Raw genomic sequence first — 20,172 nt, forward strand, 5'->3', positions numbered from 1 at the left:
ACATAGTAAAACTTTATTTTTTGGTCTGTGGAATTAACAAAACACGTATTTAAAAATTCTGTAACTATTGAATAATGACTATATGTGAATCAATGTTCCAGTCAGTGAGTACTCAAAGAAGTATAAGGCTCTCTCCTTACATTTGAGGAGGTACAATAAAATAGCTAGAAAGATGGTTTTAAAATAAAATAACCCCTAGGCTACCAGCTGTGTGGTCTTGGGTAAGTTATTTACTCTTTCTGACATTCCACTTTCTCATATTTAAATTGGAAATAATTTAATCTTTCTAGGATTAAATGAATAATTTACATAACGTGTTTAGCAACAGTCATAGTCAAATGCTATTTGTAGAGTTTTCATTATATGTCAGAAACTCACCGAATGAGAGTTTTAATAATAATAATAATAATAATAATAATAATAATATCATTATTAACAATACTATTATTATTATTATTATTGTCATTGCTGTTGTCATCAAGAACCTACATGTTGACATAAATCAGGCACAAAATAAAAAATGGCACCAGGAAGCATATGGCTGGGTGCCAAGAAAGTATGAAACGAACAGGCTGCTGATAAAACCTAATGTACCTGCACGTGGCTTCATGCTGGGTGTAGGGCTTGCAGGGCCCTACAAATGATAATACAAACAAAAGTGCAGAGGTTTCTTGAGACACCAACCTATGGAAAATTTAGAATGGGAATAATACATAGATGAATTCAGATAGGCAAACTGAGATAGATAAAGTAGATAATGTTGACTTCTGGACATTACTTCAGAATAAGGGGAATGGGTATTTAGAGATGTTTGGTGTCATTCAGTGTCCCCTAATAGATATATTTAGTTACAGTGCCATGATCAGTGTGCTTGCTTTCTGCAAGGGTAAAGATTTTGATGCGTTTGAATGATGAAACATTCAAACAAATTTCTTTCCGACAATTCTAACTGAATATAGGCATTGACGGGTTATACACGATGGGGCAAATGACAATATATCCCACATCTCAGTCACTATATACTAGAGGCCCTTTTAGAGACAATCTAGTTCTAAAGAGTTTGGCCATCTACATAAATTAAGGAAAAACTATTTCAATTGTGGTCAAATCATGTAATATTTTTGTGCCCTCAATATCTTCATGAGTTAAATAAGAAAAGTAAAGGTATCAAACTATTAATCTATTATTTAGCATTTAATTCTTTAAATCTTTATTTGCAGTGTGTTCACTCATATCATATTCTGATTATATCAAATTTCCAGAATCATTGTGAGGATGGACTATGACAGTGTCCAATACGTTACCCAGTACATACTAGACTCTTAATAAAACATAAATGCCTAGAAGACAGATTCAGGTCTTGACTGACTAGTTCCATTTACTTCTGTCTCTAGGTGGGTCAAACAGCTCACACTGATCCAACCCTAATGCTCAGGGAACTCAGATTTGGGGAGGGGAATCATTCAAATTCCAATTCAATCTTATCTTCTTATGTTCCTCACCTTCCACCCAGACCACCCATAATAGCACTGAAAAAAAAAAATAGAAAACTCTAAAATGTGAGTCCAATGCCAGCTATTCTTAAAACTATAACAATGTCTAGGCCTTTGTAACTTTGATATTCAAGACTATTCACATACGTTCTAAATACAACAGTTCTGTACCAATAGAGTAGTAAATGATATTCTTTCATTGTTCTAGGGTTGGGATCATTAATGATCTAATTGCACTAAATCATCTGGATATTTGACAAAACAAGGTGAGAAAGCACTATCTGAATCTTGATAGTCATATAAGAAAAGGACAAAAGGCAAACTGTCATTTAGCTTATTAAATCACTTTCAATGGTGTACATCTCTACTTAATAGCATCGCTCTCCAACTGAATGTGTTTCCTTCTAAGTGGCACAATGAATAATACTATCTGAATGTGTATTCACAGCTATTTCCCTATGTCCTCATCTTTGTCAGATGTTTTTTTTTTCTTTTTGAAAAGTAGGCTAGGGTTATCTGGCTGCATTTCACAGACGGTAGTCAGGTGAAGAATTTCAAATGAATTCTCAGACAGGCGGTCAGCCCACGGAGTGTCTTGCTTGGAAAGCTGGTGACATAAAGCTGCAGGGTGTGAATGAAAGCAATCTTGTACCACTGAGCCAGCAGATGCCACCTAATCAATTATGATGACTTTTAGTACGACCTTTGTGTAAAGAAGTTTACATTTGTGTCATCATCATCTTTTAGTCCATGGTGTGCTAGAAGCACATGGGATATATAATTCAGCCAAGGACCCTGGAGAAAATCAAGTGAAAATAGGAGGATTCTGACAATTTACTGCAAGGCAAGCAAACCTCAGTGCCAAAACTTAAACCTTTGCGTGGGAACTTTTATAAATATTTGTATGACATTTTGACTAAGGCATGATTATAGTTCTAGTATATGCTAGTGATTCATTGACTGGGGAATTATAAGAAGAATGTGTGAGAAGGAAGTCCGCTATTAAATTAAAGTCACTAATAAATATGGATAATGTGAAATAATATGCATAATACAAAATATAATATGGTGGATAATATGAAATACATACATATTTATATATTTGAAATATATGTATAATGTGAACCATAGTATTTAATGTAAAATTAATAACATCTGTATTTGTCATCTATTATCACAATAATGCTATATAATAACCACCAAACCTCAATGTCATACAATAACATTTATGTTTGCCCCACATCAATTAGACAGGTGAGAAAATCTGTTTATCGTGACTGGGCTTGGCTGATCTGGGCTGGCCACCTTCATACAACTACAGTCAGCCAGGGATTTGGAGGCTGACTATTCTAGAGTTGCCTCAGCTGGCGTGGCTTTTCTCTGATGCATATATCTTCTCCTCCAACAGGTGACTAGCCTTTGTTCACAAGGCAGTTCTGAGAGAGAGAAAAGTGGAAGAGCAAAAGTCCTGCTATAATCTAGGAACTGGTACACTGTCACTTGCTAGGGTTTCCAGGCGGGAATTCCCACCTGGAAAAAACATTTCTCAGGAAATGTTTTTCGCTTTCCCGTTCCCGAATCCCGAGATATAAACTGTCTTCTGTTCTCCACGATGAATCGATGAATTGTTTCCACAAAGTGGCGGCCAGTACTACCAACCATTTGGAATCGAGCAGCCGATTTTCCCGATTTCCTGACCAACTTTTCTCAGGATTCGGGAACGGAAAAGCGAAAAAAATTCCCGGGAACGGGCGAGAATTCCCGCCTGGAAACCCTCGTCATTTCCACTGAGTTTTATTGTTTAAAGTATATCCCAAGATCTATTCAAATTCAAAGGGTGAGAAAATACAGTCTATCTCTTGGTTGGAGGAGCTTGAAGGCCGCATAGCTAAGGGTCTAGATATAGAGAAGAGGGTGGGAGAGAGTAACTACTATTGCCAAAATAAAAACAAAAAAGCTACACCCTCTTTATTACAGGACATATATTAAGAAGAAATCTACATCTAATTCGTTTCTTCCACTATTTTCAATAAAAATCTGACCTGTAATAATATTCATGTATGTTGCTATGTTGGACAGAATATGGACAGTTACAATTAAGGAATTTGTAACCCAATAGTGAATCATAATATGTGTATTAATACCTATAGCATCAAGAAAATACACACCATTAGAGCAATACAACTACCCACTGAGGGATCCAAAAAACTTTTGTGGAGGAGGTTACACTTATGTGGGATGTTGGATATGTTGAAAATAGACTCCAAACATTCCAGATCCATGCAAGGCAAAACATGATTTAGCGAAGGAAAAAAAGAAAAAGGAAAACGGTAATATTGCGCGTTTTCACAGCAACAGGTACTAAAATATGCCCCTCTTCTCACCTCCCACTTTCTGAAAATAACTCTGGATAAATAACATTTGTAAAGGAAAAAAAAAGTATCTGCAGTTAATAAATACTGCTAAGGATATCAGTTACAAGCCCAAAGTAGATTATTTTCTATTAAAAAAATCTTGAAAAGCTAGGCGGAAGGGTAGCACAGAAAAAGAATTATGTTGACATGACATGAAAGCCCTCGGAAAATCTCACATACTTTCTTTCTAATGATTGTGGTGATCAAATATATCAGTCATTTCAGAGAATATCCAATAGCATACAGGTGATTTAGGAAACCTCAGGACTCTTGTTAAAGTAATGTTTTAGAGAGTTTATAGGATATATTTCTCATCCAGGTAGTACACAGGAGTACCATACTTGGACTAATTCTGAAACACGGCAAAGTGGTAGGTAGGGAGAGACTTATTACTCACTGATGTTAGCTGGGTTTTATGTTCCTCCCAAATCACCGTTCAATTTCCTTGTTCAAACTCTGGATATATCTGGCACTGCCTGTTTGTAAGTAATCCTTATATGAATGGGTCAATATCTGGGGTCTCTATTATATTCCATTGATCTTCATATCTATACTATAAAAACTACCAAATCAACTTGGTTACTGTACCTTCATAGGAAGGTTTTCTATTAGACAGTGTGAACATTCCCACTTGATTTTTATTTTTCAAAACTGTTTTGTCTATTCTAGTTTCTTTGCCATTTCATACAAATTCAGAAATGTCTTGTCGATATCTACCAAAACTCTTGCTGGATTTTTATTAGGATTGCATTGAATTTATGAAACAAATAGGGTAGACTGACTTTTAAATAAGGAGTCTTCTAATCCAAGGACATGGTATTTGCTTCATCTATTTAGGTCTTCATTGACTTATTTCAACAGTGTTTTATAATTTTCAATGTAGAGATGAAAATACTGGATATATTTGTGTAATCTTATAGCTAAATATTTCATTCTTTAGTTACACTGAAAATATCTTTTTTTAATTCATTTTTTTTCATTTTTAGTAGATAAAAATTAGATTTATTTTAATTTTATTTTCCCAGTTTTATTAAAGTATGGTTGACAAATATAAATTGTATATATTTAAGGTGTGCAACATTATGTTTTGATAAATGTATAGACTGAAATTACTACCACAATCAAGCTAATTCACATTCTCATCACCTCATCTAGTTACGTGCGTATACGTATGTGTGTATGTATGTGTGTGTGTTGTGAGAATACTTGATATCTAATCTCTCAGCAAATTTCAAGTAGACATTATTATTAAATATAGTCACTATGCTGTAATTATTCACCTTATAACAGAAAGTTTGTACCCTTTACTAACATCTCATTTTCTCCACCCCCAGCCTCTGTTTCCCATTGCTCTGAGTTTAAATTTCACATGTGAGGAAATCATGGAATATTTGTCTTTCTGTGTCTGGATTATTTTACTTAGCCTAACGTCCTAACATCTTCCAAGGCAATCCATGTTGTCACAAATAGCAATGTTTCCTTTTTTAGGCTGAATAATATTCCAGTGTGTGTGTATGTATGTGTATATGTATATACAAAATAATTGTGCATATAATATATATATTACTTTTTTTATCCATTCATCTGTTAATGGACACTTAAATTATTTTCATATCTTGACTATTGTGAACAATGAAGCAGTGAACATGGGTGTGAAGATACCTCTTTAAAATAGTGATTTTCTTTCTTTTGAATATATACCCAGGAGTGGGATTACTGGATCATATGGTAGTTTTACTTTTAATATTATGAGGAACCTCAATACTGTTCTCCATAATAGTTACACCAACTTATTTGGTACACTATGCCTACAAATAGTACATAAGGGTTTCTTTTTCTTCACATCCTCACCAACCCTTATTATCCTCTCACTTTTTAATAGTAGCAATTCTAACAGATGTGATGTAATATTGGGGCCATTTGCTCGTCCCGTGCCTTCACCTCTCTGAGAGGCAAAGAAATATTGTAAACTTGCTCTTTTTTCAGCTATTTTATTGTAAGTTTGGTAATAAACACTCATTCCAGTTCCCTTAATCATTTCTTTCTTTATATATTTTTTAACATAATGAAAGTTGCCTGTGAAGGGAAATGAGTAAAATACCAAATATTCTCAATCTTACCATACATGAAGTTATTCAAATTTAATCTATCAGGAAATCCTAGTGTGAGAAAAATATTCAGTAACATATTGATACCTTGCATATTCTGGCATGTGACTCAGAGTACTCTCTGGGCAAATAATCAGTAATTTCATTATTAAGTGCCACTGTGAACATTGAGGCTGACACATCTCCAGGGAAAGGAACTTATATTGAACACATTTTATCTTGATGAACATGGAGCTGGGTTTCAAGGGGGTGAGGGAGAATTTCCTCAAGCTGCCTATCTTATAATACAAGTTTGATGTGATCCAGTTGCTTCTGACATCAGATCCTTTATCTTCCATTCAATATTCACCTCATGTGGCACCTCTACTCAAAAACAGTCAAGCAGCGCAGCTGGAATTAATAAAGTGAAGGAGTATGCCCATTACCAGTTACAGACATTTCTGTTGTTGGAGGCTTTCAGTATTTCATTATCTCTGTATCAGCACCAGTAGTCTCACAGTTGAAAAGCCATCAAAATAACACAGCTTGAAATGATAAATGAAAGAAATGTAACAACTGCAGCACTGATCATTTGATTCTCTGGACTTTTTTTTCCTTGCAAAGACATATTTGTTTATTTGTACACTTTTTTTGTTGGCAGTTGCATTCCACCACTCAAACGGTTCATAGAAGTGATGGTGGGAGTGTGTCTCATTAAAAAAGATGTGAGATATTCTCTGTGAACAGGACTACACAAAATTTCAATTTCCCAAGCAAATATCTTGAGACACAGTGAAAAAGGAAAAGATGCTATAAGAACACTGAGAGAAAGAGAGACACACAGAGAGAGACAGAGAAAGAGAGAGAGAGAGAGAGATGGTTGCTTTTGCACCAACATAATATTTAAAAGTTGTAGTAAATTAGTCTTGTTCTATATTCCTTTGACTTAAGACCAAAATTTCTAAGCACCTGAATGGCTTCTTTAACTGAATGGCTACCTCTATTAAATAATTTTGTGTATATTACCACATTAATGCCTGCATTCCTCACATTAATGTGTTTAATTCCATTGTCTGTTATAATTATTCACCTGTCTGAACTGTCCAAATCCATGCCTCTCTTTTGCTTCACTGTATTCACTTAGGAAAAAAAAAAAAAAGCATATTGCAGTAAGATCCACTCATCTGCTTCCAAACTGACTGTTCCCACCCAGCCAAACATGGCTGCATAATCATAATGACTAGTTTCACCAAATTCAGAACAATAAGTTCAAGTGGACCCTCCATGCTGCCTAATAATCAGGCAACATATTAATGACCCTTTCATTCTCCTTCTCTCATAGATAACTGCATCATATCTTTTTCTCTTTCCTCAAAATTCCAAACCCCTTCTCCCATCATCATTCTCAGTTTGCATCCTACTTCTCTGCAAAGATTAATTGCGTCCACTACCTACAAGTGTCTACATGAAGAAACAGCACTGTAAAGGAGGAAGTTTCCCTTGACCCTCTTAGAATCCCTGGCTGGATCGACAAGTTACACTGACAAAAAACAGATTAACAGGAGAAAAGCATGCATACACATTTAATTAATATGTTTTATGTGACAAGAGAGGCTTTGTAAGGAAAGGAAGACCCAGTGAAATAGCTAAACCTCTGTATTTTATGCTAGGTTTGATCACATGTGGACATTGAAGAAGAAACATGATAGATTAAGGAGTATGAGGTAAGTGCAGTAAACTGGGGGAAATTTAGCAAGGCCTGTTCATTAGGATTCTTCTGGGTGTTCCTGTTTCTTCACAGATACAGATGTTTCTTTTCTCTGGGTATAGGGACCTCTCATATGAGGGTTATATAGCCTGTTTCAGGGAAGAAGAGGAAGAGGGGCAGAGATCTGAGCGACCTTTCTGCTTCCACTGCTTTCTCTAACTCCTTCAACTTAAAGTTTTCAGTAGGGGGGTAGTGTGCCCTGAACCCCACCTGTGTCTTCCTTCCTCCTACTATAGATTAACAATTTCCATGTTTACATAAAGCCAGTCTTTATATGCAATCCCTTCTCACTGTCATAATTCTTTCCACTCTCTTTTATATCATCAGGGATTTTCTCCCTTCTGTGTTATTGCTTCAGTATACAAACTTGCTGTCTTATTTTATCTTTAAAAACAAAAAAGCTAAATTCTTTTGACCCATTATATCTCCATCTTCCAAAGAAAACTTTTCAAAAAAGTTACCTATTCTTATTGATTCTATTTCCTTTCTTACCACTCTTGTAAATTCACTCCAGAAAGTATTTTGACCTATCGCTGTAATAAAACTATTCTTTGGAAGGTCATTAAAGACCTCCACATTCTAAAGTCAAAGGATCAATGTGCTGCCCTCTTACTACATGACCTATATATATACTATTTCCCACAAGTAATCACTTCTCCTTCTAGAAACTCTTCGCTTATATTCCTGGATGACATACTCAATTTCCTCTTAACTGGTAGGTCATTCCTTTGCATGGTTCTCCTCTTTTCTAAAACCTCTTGATGTTTGAGGACCCCATCATGCTTCCCTGCTCTCTAGCCACACTCAGTTTTATATATATATATAAAATTCATTCTCATAATGATAAATACATGCTACAAGCCGAAATTCATGTCTCCAGTCCAGACTTTTCTTCCAATCTCTTAAGTGATTATGCAAAAGGTTCCTAGCATCTCTACTTAAGTAATTTTCTAACACAAATTAAAAACTTAGCAAGTTTGATGCTGAACTTCTAATCTTCCTCTCAAATCGTATTCCTTTTACAGTTCAGTGAGGAGTGCTTTTTTGTTCCAGTTACTCAGACCAAAAATCTCGAAGTTGTCTTTTATCCTCTCATTTTCTCATAATCTTCAGCAGTTCATCAGGCAATTAGCTTTAGTCTCAAAATATATTCAGAATCCTAAATTTCTCACCTTCACTGTTGCATTGGCCAGGTTTGAATAACCCTTATATCTATCATTAGATCACTGTAACCAAACCATATTCCTGCTGTTATCTTACACGATTTGGGAGAGGTCTTTTTAGCTTAAGTAATTTCATTCTGGAGTGAGAATGTCTATGACTATGCTTTTCTCTTTAAGATAACATTTCTTATATTTAGTGACCTGTGGGTTTTGAATTATTTACAAATAAAAAGACAGATGATGGGCATCTCTCCTAAGCTCCCGAAAGAACACCATAAACAAAGGGTTTTGTTTCCATCCATAATTAACACTGATTTACGAAGTATCTACTGTGAGCCAAGAATGATCCAAGGTGATGGCGCTCTAGCCACAAACGTTACACCGTTCCTGACCTCAAAGAATTCTGAGTCTAGTGCATGTGACAAACTACTAACCAGATAAATGCAAGGGGCAGTGGAAAATGCTTTCATGCTATGAGTACAAAGTGTAATAGGAACCCACAACATCCCTGCTTCATTCAGTATTAGAGGCAAATGACACTTCAGAATCTCTTGAATTCAGCTTTTATTTTTTTCATTCAGGTTTCTAAATGAGAAATATTATGACAAATTATTTTTAGCCTGCATCCTGATTAGTCTACCATTTGAAATTAAAAATAAATTGTATCAAATGAGATTCTATTCTCATTATTTTCAATGGCCATGAATAAAGACAATGAACCCATTTCTCCAACCACATAATTGGAAGTATTCTACTAAAAACCTTAAGAAGGAAGTTCTGCCTATGAATAGTAAGGTAAACTGGCTTCATTCAAGTAGAATAATTTAGTATTGCATGATTAAAAGAGTTGTGAAACAGAAACCAAGAGATGTGACTCACCATTTCTCCTGGCAGGGACTATTTTAGTGGTTCTGTCTCCTTTGTGTCCTCACACCAAGTGAGATATTCAGCTCTATCCACTGAAAGAAATCATAATAAATAAATTATGCATCAGGTACTGTGCTAGGATCCCTGGGAGAGGCAAAGATGGTTAGACATAGTCCTGTACTAAAGACGTCATAATACACTGGGAAATACAAATGCAACCAAGGTTTGGAATAATCCAAAGTAGACATTCTGAGCACAAAATACAAAGAACCCCAGGGACTGAGAAATAAATGCTGCTGTGGAGGACGACTGGGAAAGCTTTTTCCTAAACGTTTTCCCCCCGTTCCCTTGCAGCTAGAGTCCCTCAGACACCTGAGTGGGGATTTAATCAGAACAGAACAATATGAAGAAACATAACATACAGAATCCATTTTCCTTGGGGCAGCAGTAGCAGTAAAATGGTAAGTGGTGTGACTGACCCTCACTGTCTGTGCTCAACAGAGGCTGGGTGAGTCTTCACTGGAACTTCCAGTGTGGTTAGTATGTTCTTAATGAGTAAGTAGCCCCTAAGCCTAACTCTGTCTCTCCTGGAGATGGCATGAGCTTCCCAATACACTTTACTCAATTGTTCTTTCATCTGAGTGAACCAGAGAGCATTCCTTTTTCTACAGAAAAAGAAGTGGCAGTGTAGTCTAGTAATTAAGTGCATGGGTTTTGGAATTATAATTTGTGTTTGAACTCTTTCTTTTCCATTCATTTATTACATACTCATGGGTAACTTACCTTCACCACTCTAAGACTCAGTCTTCTATTTTATATTTGGAATAATAGCAAATTCAAAGGATTGATATACATATTAAATGAGTAGCTACACAAAAAGGACTTAGCACAATGTGTATCACAGTAACTGCTCATTTTAAAAATATACATTATTACATGACTTGCAGTCCCAAAGAAACTAATGTGCTCTTGACTCTAAAACTCATACTCTTTGACTATCACACACTACTTTTCATGATAGTTTTATCCTCCTAATCTATCCTTTAGAAGTTGGAACATGTTTCCAAGAAGTTCTCCTTACTGAAAATGAATCATTTATTCTATACTTCTGCAAAATTAAGAATCATTCCGTTTTAAAATAAAAGTATGTAATATAATACTGTCACGTTTCAGACTGTTATTTTTCCTTCAATGCTAGGACTATCAACATTATAAAGTTCCTTACTGATGAAAAAAGTGTACTAGTTTCAAAGGTGCACTAATTTCAAATTGACACAAAAAGGAGAAAAACATGTAACTACTATGTCTAAGATTGCCCTTTTAGCAACTGAGTACAACAATATCCAGCAGTGGAGGTGAGATGTATCTGGCCCCAGGCAGAGACACTGAGATGGATTTCTTGTTATAGATACTGATTATCACTGAAAAATAGTGTAACAGACACATTAAAAGATTCATAGGGTTTCAAAGAGATGCTTCTCATTTTGACATTCCTTAAGGTTTGATTCATTAACTTTCACAGCAAAACCACAGTAGATACTTTAGATACTTTAAAGTATTTTTAATACAAAACAACAACAACAAAAAGAAAACAACCACCAAGAGCATCTCCATTTTGAATCAAGTGGATTTTATATTGATGGTGTAGAAAACTTTATCAAAGATAAAACACACCATAAGTCCTGGGAATTATTTAGCTTCCTTGTTATTATTTCCATTCATTTTGAAAGATTCTTGTCTTAAAACTACTTCAAACATATCTGATCAGAACAGGATTTACTGTCTGAGTACTTCTTTCCATTGCCCTTTCTCTCTGCCCTGCTCTGATCCCTTCCCCATACTCCTATCTAAATATAATGTTATTTACCCAGATAGAGACAAGGCAGAACAAATGAAAGAGGGAAGATCATATTTAACTAGAGGAGAAAAATTATCTATAAGAGCTGGGAGTAAAAGATGGGGAATCTGAACAGAGGAAGGAAGTTGAAATGCCTCACGAGAGAGTGGTTGGGAGAATTTAAAAGACTTAATAAAGTCAATAACCTGGCACAATTTTATGCCATGAGAGAATGAAGGAGGAAAGTAAAAGGGATTTGAAGGGTGTTACTATGTACAATAAATTGGAAACTCTAAAATTCTTCAAGCACCGTGTAATAGAGGTGTTCTTTTATAAAAGATTTGGTTACTGAACTGTATTTATTTATCAATTCTTGGAACTCTCCTTAAAAAAACTATTGCCATCCACATTGGGAAAACATTTAAAAAAGAAAAAGAGTTTGAATTTTTAAAAAATTCATTAAGTATGTGAGTTGGGAAATAGTTCATGGAAAATGATAGCATTTATACTGCTTTTGGAACCTCCCTGAGCAAATCCACGTGCCTGATTCTAAGCATAACAAAAGAAGCCCAATTGCAAGGGATTCCCTGGAATAAATATATTTATTAAATACATTCATATACACATATAAAGAAGCTTATATAAATAAACATAAATATGTTTCCTTGGTTTAATACTTTAGACTTTGAGTAAGATTCTCCTGTTTCCTTAAAAAGTTATTTACAGCAATATCAGCCCCACCATCCCCAAAGTAGAAATGATTTGGCTAACCTGGGACACTATCATTTTAAGAAACCAAAGGAGAGCACTCAGAGCTGCTACTCTCTATGGATCCCAGGAGCTCTTTTATAAGTTACAGATCAGAAACATACAAATAGATGTGGGCCCTTTTTTAAAACAAACCTTATAAAATAGTCTATCCTTTTTAGATAATACTTATCAGAATATATGACTATGCTCTCTTCACTCCAACAATAACCCCCTCCCATGCTGAAAATGATAACTTCAGAGAGAAAGAAAAAAAAGTACCATTTCCTGGCTTGTTTTCATGTTGAAAGTAGGATCATTGACATCAGAAACCTCAAAATGGTCTGTGGCTTTGATTGAAAGCCTGGCCCTCAGATTAAAAAATAAGTAATCCAAACAAAAAGAATACATGAACTGCAACATGTTTTATATATGTCTAAATTACCTGAATTTATTTATCATTACATATAACACATGTGCATATATACATATATATTAATTATATCTTCAATTAACTTGCACTAATTTAGTTATTGAAATTTATCTACTCAACTCAACTGATATTCGTATTATTAGGGTTAATTTCTCATTTATTATTCTACATACAAATTGAGTTCATTTGTCTCAGCTAAAACTCTCTTCTGATAACCATTCCAGATTTCCTCTGACTTGCACCAATGTGTAGAACTGTTTCATCATAAAATTTAGACATCACTCTAAGACATAAGGCAAATCAGCCTGAATATTGATGTTTTAAGGAAAGTGGCAGTTTACATATATTATTGTATCTTTACAAAAATGCTTTGAAGAAGGAAAAATATTATTGCTATTTTTACAAATGAAAGAACAAGCTGAGGAGGGTTAAACAATCAGTGTAACCATACATACCAACTAAATGGGCAAACCAGCATTAAATGGCAAATAAACCTGGCTCAAAACCATGTCATGCAGATATGTACAGGCAACAACTGTTAAGCCATACTACCATGTATGTGTCTATCTTATTTTTCCCTCTAGGTGCCAAGGAGCTTGAGTGCAGAAAACATGCATTTACATATTTTCTTTCCCATAGAAAAGAAATGAGTTATTTTTAAAAAACTTTACGGAGTAGAAAACTACCTATGGGCTTGAGTGAAGATATTCCTCAAAGGCTGGTTGCAAATAACCTCTTAATTGAAGTGTGTGTGTGTGTGTGTGTGTGTGTGTGTGTGTGTGTGTACGCATGTGCACGTATGCATGTGTTTAAACTATTTACCCTACACTCCAGTTTGCCTTGTTTAATATTCACATTGTCTATTCATTTCATATGTTTATTTATACGGTTTCTGGTAATATTTTTTCAAACTCTTTCATGTGTTATGATTTGTCTTCTGACTTTAAGTTTCTTAAAAAATACAACCTTGGTCATAGGGAATGTGCTTATGACTCAACTGCTTTAGTAGTTCCCCATATATTTCATGTACTACATGCAACTATGTAAATAGAAAGAGTGTGTGTTTAGAGTCAGAAGGAAACTTAACAAGGAAGAAGCCAAATATTATTTGTACACATGCAAACACGTTAATGGTTAGGATGTTTTGAGTTGCAAATCACAAAGAAGAGCACTCAAACTGACCTAAATTGGAGTACATTTTTTTTTTTACTCACGTTACTAGAACGTTCCCATGCAGTGATGGCTTCAAGCTTGACTGGAACAAGTGCTCACACGATGTGGTCAGCACCCTGTTTTTCTCTATATTTCAGCTGTGATGTGATGTGACATGATGCGATGAGGTAACAGTCTATTATTAGGTTGATGCCAAAAGTAATTGCGGTTAAAAGGTTAAAAATTATTGCAAAAACCACAATTACTTTTGCTCCGACCTAATATTTAACTTAAGGCAAGCTCTTCCCCAATGGTAGCCAAATTGACAATTTCTGTATACATTGTATCACTTTAATTGTTTAAACAATCTCCAAGCAGCAAGTACTTTTTAATTGCTAAATGCTCTTGATGCTAAACTATCAGGACTTAACACTAATGACTTGAATTGTCCCATTTGAAGGCACAGAAATTTCTCAGGTATAACTCATTAAGGGTATGCAATGCTTCAGTTGTCCAGACCAGGTGCACATTTACTTTCTTGGCATCCTGGAGTGGTGTTATCTAACTGTCAACCACAGGGACTGATAAAAAGCAGGTAATAAAATTCCAGTTTCAGGCTTTGTGACAGAAGAATAAAAGTGTCATGGATTATGAGGAGGCAGACAGATTAAAGTGGTGCTTTGGAGAACTTCTTGAGGTATTTATGATGAACAAACTCTCAGAAACCTTCCTACAAATCTACCAATATTTGGCCAAGTAGCCATACCTTCAGACAAATGAGGCTATCATTATGCTCCTGCCTGACGAGAAACTCAGCGTTATACAGATGCTTTTGTATTTCCTGGGTGGTCACAGCAACTGTAAAAGAAACCCAGATGATTCCTACCAACCTTACTTCTAACTCAACACCCTGAAGAGAAAGAAGTATTCTCCAAGGCTAATACAAGAAAACAAAGATTGGGCAAACCAGATCAGAAAGATTTGAATGTAAACCTAACCATAACTCAATGGCTGGTCCATACAATTGCTGAGTACAAGAAGCTTTTCAAGATACCTAAGGAAATGAGCCAATGTTGGAATTTGTCCTGTACTAAACAAGAGCTGAAGGCCCTCACTCCGAAAGCATTGGAAACCCTAAGAAATGACAAGTTAGCTGGTCATCATTACTTCCTCCACGACTGTAGACAACCTGCTTACAGAGCTCTAAGAGAAATTTAAAGGTGTGGTCAGCTACTCACTCTACTTCTGAGCAGGCTGAACTGTCCTACGAAGGGGAGTAAAGGACCATGTCTAAGGCTTTAGACCAGGGGTGTCAAAACTGCAGCCTGTGGGTCAACTGCAGTCCACAACCCATTGTTAATTGTCCTGCAGCAAATCCCAAAAATATATTTAGTTTACTTAAATAAACCAGATGAGACAATACGTACTTCACCTCGAGTGAGTGGCCCAGCTGTTTGTGTATTTTACCGCATATGGCCCTTGGTATAAAAACATTGAGAAAAGTTTGGACACCCCTGCTTTAGACCATCATCAAAGACCTTACTATGTCTGAAGGAGTCTTAAAGTATCTACTTTAAGAGTAATACCTCTATGATTGAGACCTATTGGACTCAAATGTGATTAAAATCCTAGACAGACAAAATAAAAGGTATCAGTACATTCAAAATAATATGGCACCTCATCCTGCTCAGAACTACATTGTTTTGAGAACATGGAGGACTGATTTTCCTAATCAATTATGTTCTCTTTTACTCAGCTGCATGGATCACCACAGAGCACCTGTGGTGAGTGTGAGGGTTAATGCCCTTATCCTGGCATCTGATTATTGAATGTTCAATACCAAGTATGAACCATAATGCAAACTATGGACTTTGGGTAATTATCATGTGTCAACGTAGGTTCATTAAGGGTAACAGATGTCCCACTCTGGTTAACGATGTTGATAATGGGGCAGGCTGTGCGTGTGTAGGGGCAGAGGGCACATGGGAAATTTTTGTACCTCTCCCTTAATTTTGCTGTGAAACTAAAATTGCTCTAAAAAAAATAAAGTCTTCAAATAAACACATACATCCACACTTACATTTATACCTAATTATTTCTTGGAGGTTTGTCCTTCCAGACTTCCTTTTATCCATTTTACATACATTTTACACGATTCATTCTAATTTAAAACACAGAAAGAGGTTTATAACTTGTTCTATATCTTTACAGAATATAATGTGTAAGTATACTACTAAATGGTTAGAATAAGGGGAAAGTCTGGCCTGTGTTCCTTTATATTGTATCTTACACCCTCGAAGCCACAGATTGCAAAGTGTATCATACCTACACTACCTGAAATCAAACTATTGATTTGTTGAAGGTAAAACTGAATTGCAATTCATTCCAAGGCCAAACTGCAACTGAGCCATTCAGAAACAACCAAAAAACCCTGATGAAGACTCTGGAAACATGAGGGTCCTTTCCAAACAAACTTCTAGTTAGGAAATGATACTGAGAAAGTTACAAGAGAGAAACGTACAGCAACAGAAAGATGCCCATAAGTAAAGCCAAAGTCAACCATTTATTTTATTAAAAAAGGTATTTTTCCCACTGTTTAGCTATCCTACTGAACTGATTCTTTACATATTTGTAAAGATAAGTATTCAAAGGATGTGAACATTTTAATGAACTCTGCTTAAGTCACCTAAAGCAACACTGCCATAACTTACTTGTGTGACGAATTGTCTAAATTACAAACTCTTTCAAGGAAGATCTCATTTCCTATGCAGCTTTATACTCTCCTATAGCAGGTTTAGTGTTTTGTAATTGTAGACATCTAATAAATTTATTATTTGCTAAGTTGAAAAGATGGGGGGTGAGGAGGAGGTAATGATAACCTAAAGGACACATTTTGCAAAAGAAAATAGAATGAAACCTGATGCTTACCACAGATATTGGTATCCCACAGGAAAAAAAAAAAACAAAACACAAAAACACATGGTTGTTTAAGGTCAAGCAAATTTAGGAGTGATGCTAAATATCCCCACTTTCACTCTCATTCTAGATTTCTTTGATCTTTTTTTCCCTGCACTAATTATTTTTTTCCCAGGTGAAAACAGAAAGATTTTTTATTTATTTTCTTTGGGGGGAGGTATTGAGGGGGGTTATGATTATAACCAACGACATTATAAAGTAAAATATAGTAAAAAAAACATTTATTATCAATCACATATTTATTCAGTTTTTCTAGAAGCTGAACTAGAGCATAATATCTTAGTACGTTTCAGTTAAATACAAATGTGTGTTTTTTCCAAAAATCACAGATTATTTATGGTCTTCAACAGGCTGAAAAGAATCACCTTTATAAAATACAGCAGAGCTAGAAAAGTTAGCCCTGAATTCTCGAATTTTACACATTGCTCAAAATGCCATCATAAAGCATAAACTAACACACAAGAGCGAGTTCAAATTTCTCTCTCAGAAATCTTTCTCAGTTACAACCCAAGTAACAGATTTTACATACTAATAAATATAAAGGTTTTGATAGTATGTTTCCAAAATGTTTTTTATTAAATAGAATTTCAAATAAAAGATAAAAAACAATACTTATTGAGCAGCCTCCTCTATCTTATGTCATTTACATACTTGATCTACTTTAATTCTCATTACAAAGTCAGGTAGAAAGAGTTATTTTCTTATTTGATAAGAACCAAAAAGAGTAAGTAGCTTGTAGTGCACTGGGGCTCTTGTGTGGACACTGGCGAGAGAGCTCCACTGCAGATCCCAGAGACGAGGACAGGAAGCAGCAAGACCACCCGTATGTCATTGCAGTGATGGTAAGGGGGCTACTTCTGGGGCCAGCTCTTGGTGTCTAGACCATTGTCTTCTGCTTGGGAACACAGACCAACTAAAAATCTCTATTAAGTGTGTCTACTGCATCCTAAAATGCTATTCACAGAATACTGCCCTGACCTGGTGCTTCAGTATCTTTCTCAGGCCATGTTAATATTGTATCACATTGGTACCTCCTAGATGGTGCATTATGCCATAGGACCCATGGGTCTTAATATATGGACCTACCGCCATGTCATACCTTTTTCACACCTAACCAGATGCTATCGTCTTGCAATGCATCAATATTGGTTACCAGCCACACACACTTTGTCTAGTCATCCCAAGAGAAAAACCATACAGGACTGGGATGGTTAAGCTCGTGCAGAGAAGTCAGGAGACATCTCCAAACCAAAAATACTACTGATGGTGGACTCCTGGAAGAACAAAAGAGAAGGTTTTTTGGTGGCCCGGAGCTGAGATGAAATGATGTACTAGAAGATAATTGTGTTGACAATGTTATTTGATGAAAAATGAACAATAGTGGGTTCACAATGTACTCAATGTCAGTTGCTGACATCTTAAAAAGGGTTGGTTGCCTTAAAATGATAATGGAGTTCACATTTTCTGAAGGAAAACCTAACTATCTGAACTCATAAACCAGTTGCTGTCCCAAGTTTCTTTCCAGTGCTTCTCATAGAACTGACTTATTTTTACCTGGAAAAGAGAGATTCTTTTGTTGCTCTTAGTACAGCAGACTCTCATATTGACCAGACTGAAAAACACCAAAACTACTCTAACTAGGGCACTGTAAATCACTTTTAAATAGCAAAATTGGGGGAGGGAGCAGTCCCTTTTAAGCATTCCTGAAAATTGGTCAACTCATTGAAAGACCAATTGGATGGCTTCAGTACCATATGAAAAAAAAAAAAAAAAAAAAAAGAATCAGAGCATGACTTTTTTTTTTAATCTAAATGATTTTTATAGATCAAAAATTGCACAAAAAACAAAAATTATGAAACATACTCCATTCAGCATTTTGCAGGCAAACTTGAAACCTCGGTAAATGGATTTACTATATGTACTGCAGTATTGCTATCAATACTTATTATTTTCTATGCTGATTTGATAGGAAAGTGATGAAATTTCTCTCCTTTGGAAGCTATATCTGCAGTTTTATTAGAGAAACTAGGAACAAATTGGAGTATAATTTTTCATCCTTTCATTGAGTTGTGAACTACCAAGAGAACAGACAGATGTTAACCAAACTTCAGATGAATAGTAGTATAAAATCCTCTTAATGATGCTTATACACAGAATAAAAGCGATATTCTACAGTCCACAAGATTCTACATATAGGATTTGTAAACATTTTCCTTCAGTGTATTTAACATGCTACTTGTATAATTTTCTGAACTTTTTAATTTGCAAAAATCAAAAATCATTTATTGTATATTCCAGAGTTTATTTTAACAGCTTTAAGGTAGTCATCATTATAATTTTCAAAAGCAAATATAAACATTGCTGTTTCTAAGATTGTTGTTAATTTTGGCGTTTAATTGATTCTTTATATCTAAACAAAATATTGATAAATACATTTATTAAAACTCGGTAGTGTATGTGTGTGTCAGTGTTTATATGCATATAGATGGTTTAAATACTCTCTCCTCCTTCTTAGAAATTATCAGATCAAGAGAAATTCTTATTTCTATTACTTTAAAATATGTTTTTAGAATAAAATTACGTGGCAATGATGTTATGCACAAAATTAAAAAAAATATTGTTAAAGCTATACAGTTACATATGTATAAAACTTTAAAATTCCATGGCATTTTATATTGCAACGGAATAACAGCTATGATATGCATGACGATGATGATGATGATGATATTGATCTTTCACTTGAGAATGCATTCTCAGAGAAGTTATGTGACGCGGAGATGTTCTCAACTAATGCTTTATAAAGTTCAATCAAGAACTAATTTTCTAACTTCAAATTCACAATATATTCTCTTGGCAAAATAAAAGGACTAAATATATAAATAATCTGTCTTTACTGCCCATGCCATGAGCCATGTTTTTAGTGGTTTTTGTTTGTTTGGGCACAGAGTTATGGCAAATTTATTGAATCGCATTAATTCTGGATTTAGAAAGAGACTATTAAATCTTAAAGGACTAGAAGTCTTGTCATATCAGTTTATGAGCAGCCTATGGTAGACATGACATGTATGGATATTTGATAGATTGGCAGAGCAAAGAGGTAGTATACTTTTCCCCAAGGGAGCAACCCTTAACAAATGGGTAGAAATTACCTAGAAGGAAGCTGTTGTCTCAAAATGAGGAACTGTCTCCTAATTAGAAGACTGTGACAGTGGAGTTAAAAGTATTCTATAATAGG

This window comes from Rhinolophus hipposideros (assembly GCF_964194185.1).
Source record: "Rhinolophus hipposideros genome assembly, chromosome: 1".
Classification (NCBI taxonomy): Eukaryota; Metazoa; Chordata; class Mammalia; order Chiroptera; family Rhinolophidae; genus Rhinolophus; species Rhinolophus hipposideros.